The sequence below is a fragment of the Dermacentor variabilis genome, chromosome 3 (genome assembly GCF_050947875.1).
Source record: "Dermacentor variabilis isolate Ectoservices chromosome 3, ASM5094787v1, whole genome shotgun sequence".
NCBI lineage: Eukaryota > Metazoa > Arthropoda > Arachnida > Ixodida > Ixodidae > Dermacentor > Dermacentor variabilis.
In genome coordinates this window covers 176041742-176062612 of record NC_134570.1, presented here as the reverse complement: position 1 = coordinate 176062612, position 20871 = coordinate 176041742, and the positions used below count along the sequence as shown (strand labels likewise).

Genomic DNA, 20871 nt, shown 5'->3' with positions numbered 1-20871 from the left:
CGTCTTTAACCCCCGCTGTGCTCGTTCTCTCAGTTACGCCGAGCGACACCGACTCTCAACGCAGGAACGGGGCCCCAAGAGCTGCGCTCTAAAAATAAAAGCTAGGTATAGCGTCAGAGTGCGGGTAAAACTTATTCCCTCCCCCCCCCCTCCCGCCCCCACGTTAAGGCATGCCTCATTATGAGGTCAAGGATGTGGCACATGAAATTTAGGAATGTTTTTGATTTGATGGCTTCGAGCATATGTTCTTCGTGTATGCCATGGAATCAGGCTCCATTGAACAACTTGTCTGTCAAACAGACAGCCACCACGTTTCCGTACGTTCATGACAAGCTGCACATGTTGCAAATGCGTTTAGCTGATCAAAACCACTTTCGTCATCTTCGCGGCGTCCTACACTAAATTTTTATTTCTATTTTGTTTTCGTAGGCTTGGGAATCGGATTCATGGAGAATACGATGGCGGTGACTGTAGCGACCTCGTTCCTGGAGCATCAGTCTTTCGCAATGGGTTTGAAAGACGGCGGGCGCACCTTGGCTGTTCTTGTTTTCCCCACCATTGTATCCCGTTTAAATTCAGTATACGGCGTCCGCAGCACGCTGGCACTTTGTGGAGCGCTTCTTATGCACGTAACAGCGCTAGTGCTAGTGCTGCGGCGGTATCCGGTTATGGGACGACAGCATTTTGGCGACACTAATACCGAAACTACGTGTGCCGTGACACCTAGGTCAATAGAAAGCAGGCGCCATTACAAAGAATCATTCCATGGCAACACGAGCACAACAAACGTAGCAACTATGAATTATACGTCCTGTAAAAACTTTGAGAGAGCACCCACACGCCAGGAAAATAACGTTGTGCTGTTTGAAATGGCTAAGCCGATTCCACATAGCGAAGTAAACATATACGCTGAGAACAAAGACACTGGCGGCGCCCCATCAGCACCAGCAAACACTACCTCAAAAGGCAGCGTGAATCCCGTAGAGCAACTTCATGGGCATGATAGTACTGTCTCTGTGACCTCACAAGCACCTGAGTGCGTGCCAGGCTTTGCTAATGTTTTCCCGCCGCAAGCTGTGAACACGCGCCTGCAGAATAATGAAATTTCTTTGCTGAGAAGCAACGTTGAAAGAGTGCGCCGTGATGAAGACAAAAAAACGGCCTTTCCGTCAGGAAGCAACGCCGGTCTGGCCCTTCTACTTACTGACCCAAGGTTTTACGTACTCGTGTTCCAAAATACAGTGATGAATTACTCAGCAATTACATTTAGGACGATAATAGTAGACTATGCAAGGGACAAGGGTGTACCCTTGGCTCATGCCGAGTTGGTGGGAACATACTGCGCGGCCTCCGACCTGCTTGTAGGCCACATTGCGCTGCCATACCTATCCGACCGCGGATTTGTGAACCGAACCTTGCTTGCGTCCCTAACGTTTGCCCTTCTCTCGGCAGCAATGTTTGCCGTAACCTTTTCTCAAGGTCTAGTATCTTTCATCGGCTTATTTGCAGTAATGTCCCTATTCTTGGCGGCGACATCGTCATTCTCGCCATTGTTGATCACTGGTTATCTTGGTCCTTGCCGGGTTCCCCTAACCTGGGGTGCCTCAGGACTTGTGACAGGTCCTCTTCTCTTGGTGACACCCGTAATAACTGGTAAGTGCGCTCCTTTTTGTTCCTTTTTGGTGGTGCTTTGTCTTACGACTTACGGTGCTCTGAATGTTACGATTTCGAACTTATGAAAGGTTTAAAACCTTAGCGGCATTTAGCCTTCCCATTCCGTTAATTTTTAAAAATGCTCTACCGAACAAATTCTGTCTTCGACGATCGAAACAAATTTATGTAACAATAAGGGGCGGAATTGGCCTATTCTGGCGCCTGCTATGGGAGCTAATTTCACATGAAAATAGAGACAGAATGCTTTGGGCGAAATAGCGGTAAAACAGAACCTAGTGCAAGGCCTAGCTTGCACTAGGCCTTGCATACGTTGATGGCTCGTCATCCTAATATCCGGGAACCCAACATCACCCCGGGAGAAGCCACTCTCCTAGACAGTCATAATTTATGGACGAGATAACGAAGACAGAAACTGGTTCCCTCCTGCACGCAAACATATGCTCCAAATACGCACCAGGTGACGACCTCCAGGCCGTGTAGCAGAAGCTGCGATGGGACCGCATGAATTGTCTTAGGATACGGAAAGGCCAGTAGCGTCTCACCTCTGCGAGTTAATAATCTCACCTTTGTAGTCATAGCCATATCATAGTTATTTCATAGTTCCTCACATTGGTATGGCTGTTCAGCTATTTGCCTCAACCCGGCAGCATCTCACAGCCTGTATTCGAAGACAGCAGGAGCTCGTGGTACACATTACCCAGGCGAAGGTACCACAGACGCACTCCCATCAGTAGAGCTACTCAGGCTATGCTATTTACAACACAAAGTTCAAGCATTTGTCGCAGCCCCGGTACTCAAATTTCCGGCACTGAAACGAATACTCCATCTGTCATCACACTCGGCATCCATAAAATATTTGTCTGGGATTTTATGCGCACGAATGAATTATGAGGCACGTCGTGGTGGTAGGCTCGGGAATAATTTTGACCGGTGTCAGGATTGGGGGCTCAATCCCATCGCTCGTGATCCGTTGTCAAGATTGGAGTCCGGCATGAATTCGAAGGTAGCTGGCCCACGCCGTCGTCCAACTTATCCACGCTGAGGACGTTAATGAAGGGAAGGACTGCTTCTCATCGAGAACGAGAAATATGGGTTTATTTACAGTATTATAATCAGTCTAACATGACTGTTTGAGAAAGTGCATCAATCTAACATGACTGCTTGAGAGAGAGAGTCTCAGTCCAACATGACTGCTTAAGAAAAAGTGTGTCGAGCATCCGCACAGCAGCAGTTTTTAAACACTCGGTCCTGCCGCGATACAAGGTGACGCGAACGTTCGTTTGGTCACCGCAAACTAGCCGCCTCTCCGCAGCACGGTTTACACACACACACATGCGCACACACACGTGTTCACGGTCCGAAACCGTCACCACACGAATTTCGTAGAACTCGGAGCCGTTCCGGGTAGCGCGTTGTCTTGCGTCTTGGTCGGTGCGTGGGCAGGAGCCTCCGTCGGTGTTCCCGCGGCAGGTCCCCCGCCCGTAGGAGATCAGGTCCGCGTTGTCGTGTTGCGCACAAAGCCTGCTTCGTCGAACTCCTTCAGTCACAACGCATCCTAGCTCAAGCGACGGATAGTGGAGAATGCGCGATTGATGCCGACAAGTCGACTTAGCCACGCCGTGGCTAGAGTTTGGCGGCGGCATTCCAAGATGAGGTTGCCACCGCTGGCGTAACTGGCTGGCAAGCTTGCACTGCAGCTGGCCGTTCTTAACAGCGCCTCCATGGCCCGGACAATCTCGACTGTCTAGCGCAGATAACAGCTGGGCAGGAAGAGAACGGCTGGAGGCCAGGGGGTGATGTCTTGGCTCACTGTAACCACTTGTGCAATGATGTCACCGCCCCAAAACATCCAACAAGGACAGGCAACTGGAAAATGAACCCCACAACACGGCTCTTTGCCGAGATGACGTACCTTGGCTCTCACTTTAGACCCGCTAGGCTTCAAAAAAAAGAAAAACATAAGTGCAGAAACAAAGAAAATGCTGCATTTCGCTATGCCAATTTCTCAAGCAATTTCGTGCTGACAAATTCAGCAATCATAGAGGGAATCCTGCTAAATGAGAGGGGATCTTCTTGGCTGAACAAAATTAACACTAGTAACCCTAAAATTTAGGCGGGACCGTCAAACGCAGAATTCAAATTAGTCTGCTCGAACCATCCGCATTGCTATGCAACTTTCCCTTCTTAAATCTAACGGAGAAGTTGTACTCTTGGAGAGTGAGGCTCCATCGGAGCAAGCGGCCATTTTTGTGTGACACTTGATTGAGCCACGTGAGAGGACAGTGGTCGGTCTCGAAGATGATCTTCGCTCCGTACAAGTAACACGACAACTTCTGGGCGGCCCAAACTAAACAAGCGCATTCCTTCTCTGAAGCGCTGTAGGCTTCCTCTCTTACACTTAGTTCACGGCTGGCATAGAGGATAGGATGCTCCTCGTTATCGTCGCCGACCTGACTAAGTACCACGCCCATACCTCTGTCGCTTGCGTCGAAATTGAACTATGAATTCCTTGGTATAGTCTGGCGCGCGAAGCACAGGACGAGAAACCAATAGCGTTTTCAAACTTTGGAAAGCGTTCTCTTTGTCCTTATCCCAGTGTACGTTACTCGGTGCTCCCTTTCGAAGGGCGTCCGTGAATGGACTTGCCATTTGCGAGTAATTCGGAATGTACCGTTGATAGTACCCCACAAGTCCCAAAAATGAACGAAGGTCTGTTTTCGTGCGCGGCTCAGAAAATTCTCCAATCGTAGCTATTTTCAGCTCGGCCGGCCGTCTCATGCCCTGGCCGACAACATGGCCCAGATAAGTAACCTGCGAACAACCAAACCTACACTTTTCCGCTTTCATCGTTAAGCCGGCTTCCCTCAACCGTGAGAACACCTGTTTGAGGTGCGATACGTGTTGTTCCCAGCTGTCCGAAAAAATTGTTACATCATCAAGATAGGGCAAGGCGAACTCCTGCAAGTCTTTTAGGACAATATCCACTAACATAGAGAAGCTGAACGGCGCGTTCTTCAGCCCGAAGCTGAGTGCGAGAGGGCGAAAAGTGCCTACAGGTGTGATGAATGCGGCACAGCGGCTGGCACTTTCTTAAAGGGGAACTTGCCAGTACCCCTGCACGAGATCTATAGTGAAAATGTATTTAGCAGCGCTAACTCTTTCAATTCGTTCCTCAATGTTGGGTATCGGGTACAGCTGATCCCTAGTGATGGCATTTAACTTCCTGCAGTCAACACACGGACGAGGGTCCTTGTTAGGGGTTTCTACCAGTATTAGCGGTGACGTATAGTCACTCTCAGCGGGCTCAATAACTCCCAACTCTAGCATGCGCTGTATCTCTGCCTCCATAATCTCTCTCTGTTTTGGAGACACCCTGTAAGGCTTTGATCATAGTGGTTCGGTTTATGTCAGCTCAATTTCATGCGTTATTAGTTCGGTTCTACCCGGCCGATCGCTGAATCTGTCGAGATATTCCCCTAACACCTCTTTCAGCTCATATAGCTGCTCGGGTCTTAGAGCGTGCGAGCTTACCGAGTGTTCTACTACTTCTTCTAGGCCGATTTCAGAGTTGGAGGTCGCCCCATACTCCTTAAACTTGGTACTAGTGCCATCCTGCTCTTTGATGGTATAGTTGACGACTCCGCTCCGCTCTACATACGGCTTCATCAAATTACAGTGATATATCTTCACTTCCTTCCTGCGACCGCACATTTTCAGAGCATAGATGGTATCTGAAAGTTTGTGCAAAACTTTAACGGGCCCGAAACAGTGAACTTCAAGGTTGTTCTTTCTTGAAGGTTTGAGGATCATTACCTGGTCTCCGGCGTTAAACGTACGAAGTCTCGCATTGTTGTCGTAATAGAATGTGGCGCTCTTTTGAGCTACTCCCAGGTTCTTTCCGACTAGTTCTTGGGTTGCGCTTAGCCGTTCCAGAAAATTTAGCACGTATTCAACCACTGTTGGACTCTCCCCTCTTTCCTCCCACATCTCTTAACATTCTGAGTGGGGAACGGAGTGTCCTCCCATAGACTAGTTCTGCTGGCGAGAACCCTGTCGCTTCATGTGGAACCGTTCGCAAAGCAAACAAAGTTGCCGGCAGACAGTTCTCCCAGTACTCCTTGTGCTCGTAACAAAGCGCACGCGAAACTCGCTTAAGCACCGAATGCCACCTCTGTAAACTGTTTGACTGAGGGTGATAGGCAGAACTGTGTATTAACTTTACCCCGCACTTTTGCAAGCATGTGAAAGTCAGTGCGCTCGTGAATACTGACCCTTGATCTGCCTGAATTTCGGCTGGAAACCCAACTCGTGCAAACACTGTCAAAAGTGCGCCTACTACTTCGGTGGAGCTGAGCTCATTCAGAGGGATTGCTTCTGGAAACATTGTAGCCGGACACAGCATGGTAAACAAGTACCTGTAGCCCGCTTTTGTTTTTGAAAGAGGCCCTACCGCGTCTATTACAAGTCGTCTGAAAGGCTCTGTTATTAAGGACACTACCTTCAGTGGAGCTTTCCATGACTCTACTGGTTTATCAGGACGCTGGCAGGCGTCGCATGATTGTACGAAGTTTTCTACGTCTTTGAAACAGCCAGGCCATTAGTATTCCATAAGCAACCTTTCCTTTGATTTGTTTATGCCTAGGTGGCCGGACCACCCATTTCCATGACAGAGACTCAAAAGGTCCTCCCTATACTTAGTAGGTACGACTAACTGATCTGGAATCCTACCCTTTCGATCTCTGGAGTGCCGATACAACAATCCTCCTCTCTCATGTATCGTCACGTTGCGCCTAACAATGCCTTCTTTAGCTGTGTCATGTAATTTAGCTAAGCTCTCATCATTCTTTTGCTCGGCTGCCAATGACTTTCTATCCACACGCAAGAGCTGATCAGAGTTCTTTGAGACCGGCGATAATAACAACCCTGTCTCCCTTGTGAGTGCGTCAGCTTGCTCTTCCTGCAGGCTTGAACTTTGACACTGTAGTGCTACGCTCTCATTGAACTGGTCAGCTGGCAGGCTTTCCTCAACTGTTTTTTCGTCACTCAAGCCTAGCTCGGATTCCGTTGTTACAGTTATCTCCTTTGCTACTTCCGCTGGAGCAGCTTGTGCATTTTCGGCCGAAAGCGACGCGATTTTACGAGCTTGGCCTCGCGTCAATGCCTGTACTACGCCCTCTCCCAGTTTAAGCCCTTTTTCACGCAGTAACTGGTTTGGACGATTCTAAAAGATGTAAGGGTACTGCAGTGACAAAAAATTGAAAACTGCAGCCTCAGTCTCTAGCTCCCCGAATGGTGCACTGATTTTGACTTTGGCCATGGGCAGCCACACGCTGTGTTCTTCTACAACCTGTTTGATCCATGCTACTTCTCCGGTGAAGTCACCTACCGTCACGTAAGACGGATGGACAATGTCCGTCGTGGCGGTACTGTCTCTTAGCACTCGGCATGGTTTGCCATTAACTTGCCGGTCGTGAAGATATGGACTTAAAAGTTAAAAAGACTTATGGACGTAGGAGAAAACTAAGCTAGGCTTCCCGCAGTTTACAGCTATATGTCCCAGTTTGCGGCATTTCTAACAGCGAATTGGTGAAAAAGATTCGAATTTCCTTTTCTGTTTCTTTTGTGCGGTTGGCGGATGGTTTTGTAAAACTGTTCTAGACACATGCATTCAATGATCATGTCTCTGCTGTCGTACGCTTCCGCACTTTTCAGCCACTCGACTAGGTTGGCCTTTAAGCTATATGCAAACTCCGGATATCCCTCGCTATCTTTCTTACTTGTGCTTCTAAACCTTTGCCGAAAAGCTTTGGCTGAAAGGCGGTATTTCTTCTGGAGACTAGCCTTAACTTTTGAATAATCATATGCATCCTGTGCACTTAGTCTGGCGATTACTTCCGCCGCCTCACACGGCAACATAGACAGCAACCGCTGTGGCCATGTACTCGGGCCGAACTTCATCTTCTCGCAAGTCCTTTCGAAATTGCTTAGGAACAAGCCTCTGTCGGTCCCGACCTCAAATTGCTTTAATAGCCGGTCCATGCGGTACGATTCTGCGTCACTTGATCGTCCCAGAGCGCGTTCACTTCCTTGAGACAACTCCAAACGTTTGCTTTCAAGTTCCAGTTGCATTTTTCTTAAGTCGCGATCTTTATCGCGTTCCTCTCTCTCTCTCTCTCTCTCTCTCTCTCTCTCTCTCTCGTTTTTCTCTGTCCCGTTCTGCTCTTTCTCTTTCCCGTTTCTCTCTCTTTTCTAGAAGTTCCAATCCCATTTCAATTTCTTCCTCACTGCCCTGATCGGAAACTAGCTCCAATAACTCCGATTTTAGCATTTCCTTGCGTACATCTAGGCCCAGTTCCTCACGAACAATGAACAACTCGTCTCTCAGCAGTGTCCTTAACTCCATGATTGCTGCTTTACTGCCTTGATCCTGCTCTCTAAATCTAGCTAGGAAAACACAACCTAGCTAACACTTAACAATCTAGCTTCCCTACTGTTCTAAACAGAACAACCACAAAATGAAGCCTAGAGAGTCAAAGCAAGAACCAAGCACTCACCGCAGTCACAGCACCACGTTGCAAAGTCCATCCCACCGCTGTCAGCCAGTTGTCAGGATTGGGGGCTCAATCCCATCGCTCGTGATCCGTTGTCAAGATTGGAGTCCGGCATGAATTCGAAGGTAGCTGGCCCATGCCGTCGTCCAACTTATCCACGCTGAGGACGTTGATGAAGGGAGGGACTGCTTCTCATCGTGAACGAGGAATATGAATTTATTTACAGTATTTATATCAGTCTAACATGACTGTTTGAGAAATTACATCAGTCTAACATGACTGCTTGAGAGAGAGTCTCAGTCCAACATGACTGCTTAAGAAAAAGTGTGTCGAGCATCCGCACAACAGCAGTTTTTAAACACTCGGTCCTCCCGCGATACAAGGTGACACGAACGTTCGTTTAGTCATCGCAAGCTAGCCGCCTCTCCGCAGGACGGTTAACGCACAGACATGCACACACACACACGTGTTCACGGTCCGAAACCGACACCACGCGAATTTCGTAGAACTCGGAGCCGGAGACGCAAGACAATGTCTTGGTCTTGCGTCTTGGTCGGTGCGTGGGAAGGAGCCTCCGTCGGCGTTCCAGCGGCAGCTCCCCCGCCCGTAGGAGATCAGGTGCGCGTTGTCGTGTAGCTCACAAAGCATGCTTCGTCGAACTCCTTCAGTCACAACGCATCCTAGCTGAAGCGACGGAGAGTGGAGGGTGCGCGTATTGATACCGACACAAAGTCGACTTAGCCACGCCGTGGCTAGAGGTTGGCGGCGTCATTCCAAGATGAGGTTGCCACCGCTGGCGTAACTGGCTGGCAAACTTGCACTGCAGCTGGCCGTTCTTAACACCGGGTGGATTTTTTTTAACACGCACCAATCATAAGTACACGAGTGGTCCTTCATTTCGTTCGCCCCCATCGAACTGCGGGGGTCGTGGTGGCCAAGAAGATGCCCGGATTAAACCATGCCAGGAATGCAAGTTTCATCACTCTGTCGACATATACATTTAACCACCACTCTCAAAACACCAACTCCAGTCACGAACTCCATGTTTAACCCTGTACATTCGCCCAACTCCATAACACATAAAGGCCGCCACCTGCGAACCTTGTAATAGCGATCATGGACTGCCACTTTACAATAAATCGCAACCCGCATATCCCCTCGACATGTGGAAATGTAACTGGGAAGAGTACCGTTGCAAAAGGGTGCGCTCATTTAATTTCTCGCCGCCGAAGCTGAAGCACCTATCCTCAAGGAAACCAAACCCTTTTTCCTGCCAGGCTGCACAACATATAGCAACACACACGATGCCTCCGGCACTTGGTAGCATCGCTGGGGACTAAGTGGATCACAGTAATCGAGAACACACCGATCTAGCCACACGCCCCTTTTCGCACCTCAACTGATCCTCATCTTTCGTACTTAATGCATTCTCAACGTCAACAGCGCACCCCAAACTCTTAGCAATGCCATTGATTCTCTCTTTCCGGCGGTGATGGAATTCCTCAAGTACGTAATCATTATCAGTGGCTTCAGCACTGTCCGGCTGGCACGTGCCTTTAGGTATGATAATCTTGATACCGAAAGCTTGCCTTCACTAAATCATTGAACCGAGCAGTCGAAATCGCACAAATCGTTAATGATGTACGTTGCGACATCAATCCAGTCCTGAATTTGGTCAGGGGGGTTGCGCACTCTCACTGGACCAAATTATTTGTCACGTTGTAGCGGCGGTGAACAACCAGACAGTATAGCAAGAACGGTGAGTCACTAAACTAACTCTTTATTAGGGGACTCCTCAAGGTCGTCTGTGTCAGAAGGTCTTTGGTGTGTTGCGACACAACGCGCATAACGCACACCATCACCCGAGCACATGATGGTTGGACCCTCCCTGTTTAGCCGTGCATGGCTTGGTCGTGTCTGGGGAAAGGGGGATCCTGGGAGTTGAGCCAATGCGGATGTTCGGGCCTTTAAAGAGACTGAAAACTGGCTAGAATGTGTTGCGAGGCCTTCATGAAATGAACATGATTTATATTGATAGAATCTAGCAGCCAGTTCGCAATTTAAATAGAAATTAAAATTTTAAATTAGCAAATAAATTCCCAAAACCAGTAAGTGGCGAGGCCTGGCGGCGAAGTATTGAGACTTCGAATGTAGTCTATGATGTTACTGTGCGGAAGTCGGCTGTTATTATGTACAACATAATTATTGCTTGAAATTGCCGTTTCTATTTATTAGGGACTTACGCTTCATTCTTTGCTTCGTTAATCAAAATCACACAAATTACGACAACATGCAGAACTGCGTATCACGTGTGAAAGCGTCGTTTTGTTTTCGATCTGATTGGTTTCGTTTTGAGGAATTAAATACCAAAGCATTAGGACAGGAAAGCCCAAAGACATGTATCTATTAGTGCACAAATACTTTTCTAATAAATTACGCAGGTGACCAAAAATACAGCATAGGTAGCTTGTCCCCAGTTCCCTTTTATTTACCAGAAACAAACGTAGACACCAAAACCCGAGTTCTTAAAGAATCTTTTCCGTGTTTAGAAATCACCGGGAATACACCAGCCGACTGTCTCCAGGAGTTGCCGTTGTCGTAAAAGGTGACACTTCTGCTCGAGAAGTTAAACTTAATACTCGTTTCGAAGCGGTTGCCGTGACTACTCCTTGTTTTAAAACAGTAACAGTCTGTTCTTTCTACTTCCAACCCCGAAAATATAAGTGTGAAAGAACTTGAAAACATGATTGAGCAGCTACTGGATCCTCTTGCGCTTGTAGGTGATTTTAACGCCCATTGTACTGTTTGGAGAAATAAGAAAACTGACCAAGGACGAGATCTCATAGAATATCTGTTCCTAGCTAACAATATCTGTCCTTTAAATACAGGAGTACCTACTTATTTTTCACCTACATCACGTAACTTTACCTGTCTTATTTATCTCTCTGTTCATCTGGTCTGTTCATTGATTTTAACTAGGAACTGTTGGACAATCCATACAGCAATGACCACTTACCTACCATAATCAAACTGGCATCAACTTTACCTATCATCACCGGCAGTCCGCGCCGTTGGAAAATCCAAGTGGCAGACTGGCCGCTTTTCACAGAAACAGTCAATCCTGGAAGAATATCTTTCAGCCCATCTAGGTCTCGATCTAGTGCTTAAGAACACTGCGCACATCGCTAGTGTACTTTGATGCCACATCTTTCAGCAATCGTCATCTGGAGTGGTGCTGCAAGACTGGAAAATAGGTAAAATAATTCCAGTACCAAAAAAAAGGACCATCGTCATCGTGCCACAATTACCGTCCAATTTCCCTCATCAGTGTTTGTTCTAAACTAATGCAGCATATAATTTATTCTCATGCTGTAAACTTCCTAACTTCCGCTAATTTCTTTAATCCTAATCAACACGGTTTTCAGAAAGGCATGTCCTGCGAGACTCAACTAGCTCTATTCGTTAAAGACATCAGCTCGCATCTTCATCAAAACATACCCATAGACGCCCTCTTCCTAGATTTCCAAATCGCTTTCGACAAGGTTCCTCATGAACGGTTCCTCCTAAAACTATCATGTCTTCATCTTAAACCTTGTGTTCTCCAATGGATACGAAACTTTCTGACTAACCGTCAACAGTTCGTTTACGCTAACCAATGCTCGTTTACCTTATCACCCGTTATCTCCGGCGTGCCACAAGGCACAGACCTGGGGCCACTACTCTTCTTATTATACATTAACCACTTACCGATAAGTTATTTTTCCAAAATTCGTTTATTCGCTGATGATTGCGTAATCTATCGTCATATTACTAACGACGCTGATTCTCGCGCTCTCCACCCCGCAGAGGCGTCTGCGTCTGCAGGCGTTTGGTGTGTTGCGACACCACGTACCCGAGCACACGAGGATTGGACCCTCCCGCGTGTAACCCTGTGCGGCTTAGCCATGTCCGGGGAAAGGGGGATCCTTAGGGTTGAGCCAATGCCGGGTGTTCGGACCTTTAAGGCCCCCCGGCGGAGGCAACACACCTCTTTGGCCTCTGCTTCACGTAGACGGCACCCCCGGACTGACCCACCCGGGGGAAATCGGTAGTTGCCTTTTCCTGTCTCTCTCTCCCTCCTACCTTCGTCTTTCTCTCACTTTCAATCTTTCCTGTCCTCTCTTTATTTTCGTGTTACTTCCGACTTGGTAGGCAGCAAGGGTTAACCTTGTGCGTTATATCCACTCTTGGGTACATGTATTCGGTTATAGCGGCGTTCTACCGCTGGCGTGCGCAGAACTGAATATTTTCCGTCCTGTGTCCTCCCCTGGTTGGGCTCCATGGTGGGTGGCGGCCATCCCTGCCGAAAACACCATTCTACTAATGGCCACTTCTTTTCCCCGACTACCTGATCGCCCTCAGAAACGAGGGCGCACCGAAGATATTTTCCAATTTCTTGGAAACAAACTGCCAAACTTCCCCAGATTACATGTAGTTCATTTAAACAAACCTGAAAAGACCATGAGAATGATTTCTCCTTTCCTAGTCCCTAAGAATCTCACTGAAACTCTTGGTGCAGACTATAAAGCAACGAAAATGGCTAGCGGCGATCTCCTTCTGGAACTCCGCGATCCAAAACAGCTTGAAAATCTTCCTAAAGTTCAGTCATTTGGGGAAATCCCAGCAACAATAACCCCACACCGAACTATGAACACCCGTCGTGGTGTTGTTTCTGACGACGATTTGATGGAGTTAACAGAAGTAGAACTGCTTGAAAGCTGGAGTGAGCAAAACGTGATCAATGTCAAAAGAATCATGCTAAGGCGTGACGGGAAGGAAATAAAAACCAAGCATCTTGTACTGACTTTCTCCTCAAGCATTCTGCCTGAGAAACTCGAGGCCGGCTATGTAAAGCTACGAGTCAGGCCGTATGTTCCGAATCCCCTCCGCTGCTTCAAATGCCAGCGTTTTGGCCACAGTTCCCAGAACTGCCGAGGCCGGCCGACATGTGCAAAATGTAGTTCCCGTGACCATGCCGCTGAAACGTGCGAAAACGCTCCACACTGCGTGAACTGTGATGGCGAGCATGCCACATACTCGCTGTCATGCCCGTCTTGGAAGAAAGAAAAAGAAATAGTCAGTGTCAAAGTAAAGGAAAACATATCGTTCAAAGAGGCACGCAGGCGGGTAGCATACCTTCCAAACACCAGCTTTGCCGATGTGGCGCGTCAGGGGGCAGCATCACAACGGCCTCCGGCGGCTGTCCGGCCCACAAGGAGTGAGTCGGCAGTTACGCCAGCTGCCCCCGCGGCGGTTGCAGCTAGCGCTGCTCCGCCAACCGAGCAGAAGGGACCTTCTACCCGAAGGTGGGCGCAGCCGAGGCTGCTCCCACCCCCCCGGCCCCTTCCAGCGCTGGCAACAGCCGGCGCAGCCAAATCCCACAGGGAGCCCCATCGACCTCCGGGCTGGTGGGCGCAGGGGTCTTGCCCTCCAAGGCCGGACTCCCTCTGAAAACTTCTCGCTCGCAAGAGCACGTGTCCGGAGCCTCACTAGAGGCAATGGATACAACACCTGTCCTCCAAGGCGCACCAAGTGCCTAAGGAGCGTCGACACTCGCTCAAACGCTTCAGAAAGAGCAAAACCCCTGTTACAGGGCTTCGAAAGGGCTCTGTAATCTAAGGCATTCCTTCCGTTTCCGTAAACACACCACCAATTTAATTTAAATATGGATACACAAATCATTCAATGGAACATCAGAGGCCTCCTTAGAAACCTTGATGATTTGCAAGAACTAATCCACAAACATAATCCAAAAGTGCTGTGTCTACAGGAAACACACTTGAAATCCAAACACACAAACTTTCTCCAAACGCATGTTACGTTTCGCAAAGATCGCGATGATGCCGTCGCATCATCGGGTGGTGTTGCGAATGTCACTCATAAAAGTATAGTCAGTCAACCCTTACAGCTACGAACGCCCCTTGATGCAGTGGCGGTGCGAGTTGTTCTGCTAAACAAACTCATCACTATTTGCTCGCTCTACATACCCCCACATTACAAATTAACTAAACACGAATTTCAGTCCTTCATAGATGAATTGCCAGAACCTTATATTGTTCTTGGCGATTTCAATGCACACAATTACCTGTGGGGCGACCCTCGTATAGATGCGCGAGGACGACTTGTTGAACAATTCATTTTCTCTTCTGCTGCGTGCATTCTGAATAAGAAAAAACCCACATATTACTGTCTTGCCAACAATACCTTTTCTTCAATAGATCTTAGCCTAGTCTATCCGTCACTACTGCCTGAACTCGAATGGGACGTTACAAACAATCCTTAGGGAAGCGACCACTTCCCCATGCTGCTACGAACACCTAAAAAGAACAAATATACACCACAGGCTCCTAAGTGGAAGATTGATACAGCTGACTGGGAGAAATTGCGAACTCTCAGCAGTATTTCATGCGATGACATGTCCTCGTTAGGAATTGATGCTGCTGTGGAATATTTTACAGCCTTCATAATAGATGCCGCATCTAAATGCATATCACAAGTAAATGGCTTGGCATGTAAACGGCGCGTCCCGTGGTGGAACGACGATTGTACGATCGCTCGTAAGAAACAAAACAAAGCGTGGGGGTTGCTACGCGCCTCCGCCACTGCGGAGAATCTTATAAATTTTAAAAAAGTAAAATCCCAAGGCAGGCGAACCTGCCGACAGGCCAGAAGAGAGAGCTGGCAGAAATTTTTATCAGGTATAAACTCGTACACAGATGAGGCCAAAGTCTGGAACAGGGTTTGTAGGATAAGAGGGCGACAAACATACTCCCTCCCTTTGGTAAATACACAAGGTGAAATCCTACAAGACCAGGCAGATTCACTTGGGGAGCATTTTTAGCGTGTGTCGAGCTCAATCAATTATTCCCAGTCCTTTCTTAAACATAAAGAAATAATGGAACGTAAGCCAATCATACGAAAATCCAGGCAGAATGAACCGTATAACCGGCCTTTCAGTATTGCCGAGTTGAAAGCTGCCTTGAACACATGCAAAAGCACTGCACCGGGACCTGACAGAGTCATTTATGACATGACCAGAAACCTACATACTGACACACAAGTTACACTGCTTACACTATTCAACACTATTTGGGCTTCCGGATACCTCCCATCCACATGGAAAGAAGCGATTGTGGTTCCTGTTCTGAAGCACGCAAAAGACCCCTCCTTGGCGGTAAGTTACCGTCCGATAGCTCTAACCAATTGTCTGTGCAAGCTTTTTGAAAAAATGATAAATCGCAGACTTATATATTTCCTTGAGCTCAACAATATACTCGATCCTTATCAGTGTGGATTCCGAGAAGGGCGGTCGACAACCGATCATCTTGTGCGCATGGAAGGAAATATCCGCGATGCCTTTATACATAAACAGTTTTTCCTATCGATATTCCTCGATATGGAGAAGGCATATGACACGGCATGGCGTTACGGGATCTTGCGAGACCAGTCGGAAATTGGCATCCGTGGAAATGTGCTGAACACAATTGAAAGCTATTTGTCAAATCGTACCTTCCGAGCAAAAGTCGGCAATGCACTGTCGGGTCCCTTTACGCAGGAAACTGGTGTACCCCAGGGAGGCGTGCTCAGCTGCACTCTCTTTATCGTTAAGATGAACACGCTACGTGCTTCACTACCACCTGCCATATTTTATTCCGTATACGTAGACGATATACAAATAGGTTTCAAATCCTGCAACCTCACAGTATGCGAAAGACAGGTACAGCAGGGCTTGAACAAGGTTTCCAAGTGGGCAGACGAAAACGGATTTAAGGTCAACCCCCACAAAAGTTCTTGTGTTCTCTTCACAAGAAAGAGAGGCCTGGTCCCAGATCCTTGTGTAGAACTGGGCGGACAACAAATCCCTGTCAACAAAAAACAAATTCCTTGGTGTTATTCTTGACTCCAGGCTCCCTTTCATACCTCACATAAAACATCTTAAAGAAAAATGTCTTAGAACAATGAACTTACTTAAAATCCTATCCCACACAATGTGGGGTAGCGACAGACAGTGTTTATTGAATATTTACAAGAGCCTAGTTCGATCACGGTTAGATTATGGTGCCGTAGTATATCACTCTGCCGCACCGAGCGCGCTTAATATGTTAGACCCCGTTCACCATCTGGGTATCCGTCTGGCCACTGGCGCATTTAGGACAAGCCCTGTTGAAAGCCTATATGTAGAATCAGATGAGTGGCCACTCCATCTTCAGAGAACAAACATCACCTTAACGTAGGTTTGCTCTAATAAGGAACATCCGTGTTTTACAACCGCTAACGACTTGACGTGTGCAACACTTTTTCATAACAGACCCTCTCTTAGACTTCCTTTCTCACTACGTACAAGAGAACTTAGCACGGAAATGGATGTCCCAGTTCTCGAACAACGCTTAATGCCTCCAGCTAAGCTAATACCGCCCTGGGAGTGGCAGCTCATAGAGTGTGACACATCCTTTGTAGAGGCCACTAAACATGCGCCAGAGACACATATCAAAATGCATTTCTTGGAGCTCCAGTGCAAGTACTCACGCACAGAGTTTTACACAGACGCTTCTAAGTCGCATGCCGGGGTGTCCTACGCAGCCATTGGTCCATCCTTCTCGGAATCCGGTGTACTGCACCCTGAAACAAGTATATTTACGGCTGAGGCCCATGCACTATTGTCGGCTGTGAAACATATCAGAAAATCAAATATTCAAAAAACTATTTTATTTACAGACTCCCTGAGCGTCGTGAAAGCCTTGAAGTCACACTGTAAACACAGAAACCCCGTAATAACTGAGCTCTATTCCATTCTCTGTAGAGCGTATATGTCTAACCAGCATGTCATTATATGCTGGGTGCCTGGACATAGGGGCATCGAGGGTAACGTCCTAGCAGGCCAGATGGCCACATGAATTTCATTGCATGCACCTAATCCTACTGCTTCGGTCCCTGTCACAGACCTGACGCCTTTTTTAAGAAGGAAACTGCGAAACCACTGGCAACGTAAGTGGGACGCAGAAGTACATAACAAACTGCACGTGATAAAGCCACAATTAGGTTCTTGGCCCTCAGTAACAAAATCACGGCGAACAGATGTCCTATTCTGTCGCCTCAGAATAGGACACACATTTGGCACACATAGCTTTTTACTCACTGAAAATGATCCTCCAACCTGCGGTAGATGCGGGGAGAGGCTGACCGTCCTCTACGTCTTCCTGGAGTGTCGGGCAGCCGAATCTGAGCGAAAGATGCATTTTCCCCTAGCATACCGGCAGCAGATCCCCCTTCATCCCGCAATGTTACTCGGCCCAGAACCGCTATTTGATACCAACGCAGTCGTAAGTTTCCTGAAAGACGTTGTCCTGCATGTTGTTAGCCCCACATGTTCATGGCGGGTCCTCTCTTCAGAGGATGCCGCTGTGATAGCTCTTTGGTATAGCACATGCCTTTAGGCCCTTGTGTTTCAAGGGCTCTGGCTAGGCATCAGTGCTCCAAGTAATTTTACCATCTTATATATTTTATATTTTGCATCATTCTTCTATGATGGATTTTAGTGTTCATAGTATTCGTCATTAGTCATCGCCATAATTTTGTAGCACGTAGATTTTACGCACTTTACAGCGAATATTTTTAGGCCACTTTACAGCCAAGTCACATCTTCCATAATACATCGTCAACATTACCACGTGTCATGGCGCTCTTTGGCCAAACCTGGCCCTTGCGCCACAAAACACCACACATCATCATCATCATCATAATCGCGCTCTCCAGTCCGACCTTAACGTCATTGAAACTTGGTGTAATAATTGGCTAATGTCCCTCAACGTCTAAAAAAAACGTCGCTACTTACTTTCCATCGTCGCCAATCATTTATTTCAGCTAATTACATTATCGCCGGTCCGGAAATATGTGCTGTGACTTCATATAAGTACCTAGGCATTAACTTGTCCAAAAACCTCAGTTGGTCCTCGCACATTTGCAACATTAGCAATGATGCAAATCGTGTACTATGCTACCTGCGCCGTAATCTACGTCTTGTTCCGCCCTCACTAAAACTACTCGCATATTTAACAATCGTTCGACCCAAACTGGAATACGCATGCTCAGCGTGGGACCCACACCAATCTAACCTGGCAACAGCACTAGAATCCATGCAGAATCGTGCAGCAAGGTTCATTCATTCTGACTACTCTTACCACACTAGCGTTACTAAACTTAAGTCTTCTCTGAACCTTCCAACCCTGGAGAAGCGCCGGAAAACAGCAAGACTGTGCCTCTTTTACAAATTTTATCACTCACTACTTCATCAGACCGACATCACGCCTGCGCATCGCACTTCATCCCGTCATAGCCATTCAAAGGCTGTTTATCCCCCTCCAGCTCGCACCTCCGCTCATCTTAACTCTTTCTTCGTTCAAACAGCGAAAGACTGGAATCATCTACCTGCTGAAGCGGTGCACCACTCCATTCATTCATCGCTCAAGGCATTCATTGAAAATATGATCTAAATATGCCCACCCCTCATGTAAAACCCCAAATGAGGTATTTGAGGTACCAATAAATAAATAAATAAATAAATAAATAAATAAATAAATAAATAAATAAATAAATAAATAAATATTTTTCAACCCATTTAGGCCTCGATGAGTTTAATGAATTATTTACTAATTACATAATCACAGCAGCTGAAAGAGCTATACCCCAATCTACTGGAGAACATTGATAGAAATTAAGCCCCTGGTGGACAGAGGAATGTACTGTAGCAAAGAGAAAAGAAGACTAGAATAAGGCCTGGGGCAATCTGCGTAGATGCCCAACGTACAACAACCTTCTTAACGTGAAGCAGAAAAAAGCCCATGCACTATACATTTGTAGACAAGCCGAAAAACCCTTTCCAGAAGTATGTCTTCCTAATTAATAGTTCAGTCACCTCCAAACGCATGTAGGAACAGGTAAAGCCAGATGCCAAAGAGTCGAATGCCTCGTGGTCAACGGCCAGGCCTTTGACACCAATGTGTACGAATCGGCACCCGACCTAACTTCCAAAGTAGTCATCGGGGATACACTTCTCCAAGATTCACCCCGGGACATCACCGCCCCGGGCGGTCGTTACCCCAAATAATCCTACGGCAGTCGCTGCGAAGTGACTCAGTAATACCACCACGGTCATCATGCTGTTTCCCGGAGTGAGCGTTCCCACCTTCGTCCGCTACCGAGGCGCACTCAGCAGGTGCGCGTATTATTGAAAACAAGACGACTTGTGCCACCAGTGCGGCAGACTGGATCACCGCATAGACGTGTGCCGGAGCCCGCAGTACCGCATCTGTAGAGGCTGTGGCACGGCCAACCCAGGACCCGACCACGAGTGCAGCCCCCCGCAGGGGCGTTTGCGTCAGCAGGCGTTTGGTGTGTTGCGACACCACGTACCCGAGCACATGATGGTTGGACCCTCCCGCGTGTAGCCGTGTGCGGCTTAGCCGTGTCTGGGGAAAGGGAGATCCTGGGGCTTGACCTAATGCTGGGTGTTTGGACCTTTAAGGCCCCCCGGCGGAGGCAACGCACCCCTTTGGCCGCTGCTTCACATAGACGGCACCCCCGGACTGACCCACCCGGGGGAGATCGGTAGTTTTCTTTTCCTGCCTCTCCCTCCAGCCTTCGTCTTTCTCTCACTTTCCACCTGTCCTTTCTTCTCCTGGCTTCCCTTTACTTCCAATTTTTCCAGGCAGCAAGGGTTAATCCCTGTGTGAATAGCCAACCTAGGTTATTTCATATTTGGTTATAGTGATGACGTACAGCTGGCGTTTACAGGACCTGTTCTTACAGTCCCTGTAGCGTCCCCTTGTAGGACTCCACGGTGCGTGGCTGGCGTTATTCCCGAAAATTCAATACCTTTATGGCAACCTCGTTCCCTCCGCTTCCTGATCGCCCTCAGAAAAGAGGGCGCACCGATGAAGTATTCCAATTTTTTGGTTGGCAAAAAGAATCTTTCCCTCGTTTTCACGTGATCCACTCTGAAAAACCAGCTAAACCAGCGCGAACTCTCTCACCATTCCTTTTTTGTAAGACATTGACTGAAGTCTTTGGTCCAGGTTATAAGGCGTCGAGGATGGCAAGCGGTGATCTCCTCTTGGAGCTCCGCGATCCGAAACAATGTGAGAAATTGACAAAACTAGTGTCATTTGGGGAAACCCAAGTAATTGCAACCCCGTACCGTACGATGAACACAAGCCGCGGTGTTGTCTCGGACGATGACTTGCTGGAGCTCACTAAGGATGACCTCTTGGAGGGCTTCAGTGACCAGAATGTTATCAATGTTAAAAAATTAAGATCAGGCGTGACAGCCAAGAAATCGAGACCAAACACCTCATACTCATATTCGGCTCAAGTATTCTGCCCGAGTCTGTAGAGGCCGGGTACATCAAGCTCCGTGTTAGGCCATATGTGCGAAATCCCCTCAGATGTTTCAATTGCCAACTATTCGGCCACAGTTCGCAGAGCTGCCGAGGCCGTCAAACCTGTTCGAAGTGCAGTGCCCACGAACATACTTCTGAAACTTGCGAGAACACTCTCCATAGTGTAAACTGTGAAGGGGAGCACGCCGCATACTCGCGGTCGTGCCGATCCT

The 20871-nt window shown here is 47.8% G+C and overlaps 1 pseudogene; it reads right to left on the bottom strand.

Moving 5' to 3' along the window:
- Positions 1-2212: 2212 nt before the first annotated feature.
- LOC142573837 (uncharacterized) lies at positions 2213-9137 on the bottom strand (annotated as a pseudogene).
- Positions 9138-20871: the final 11734 nt, after the last annotated feature.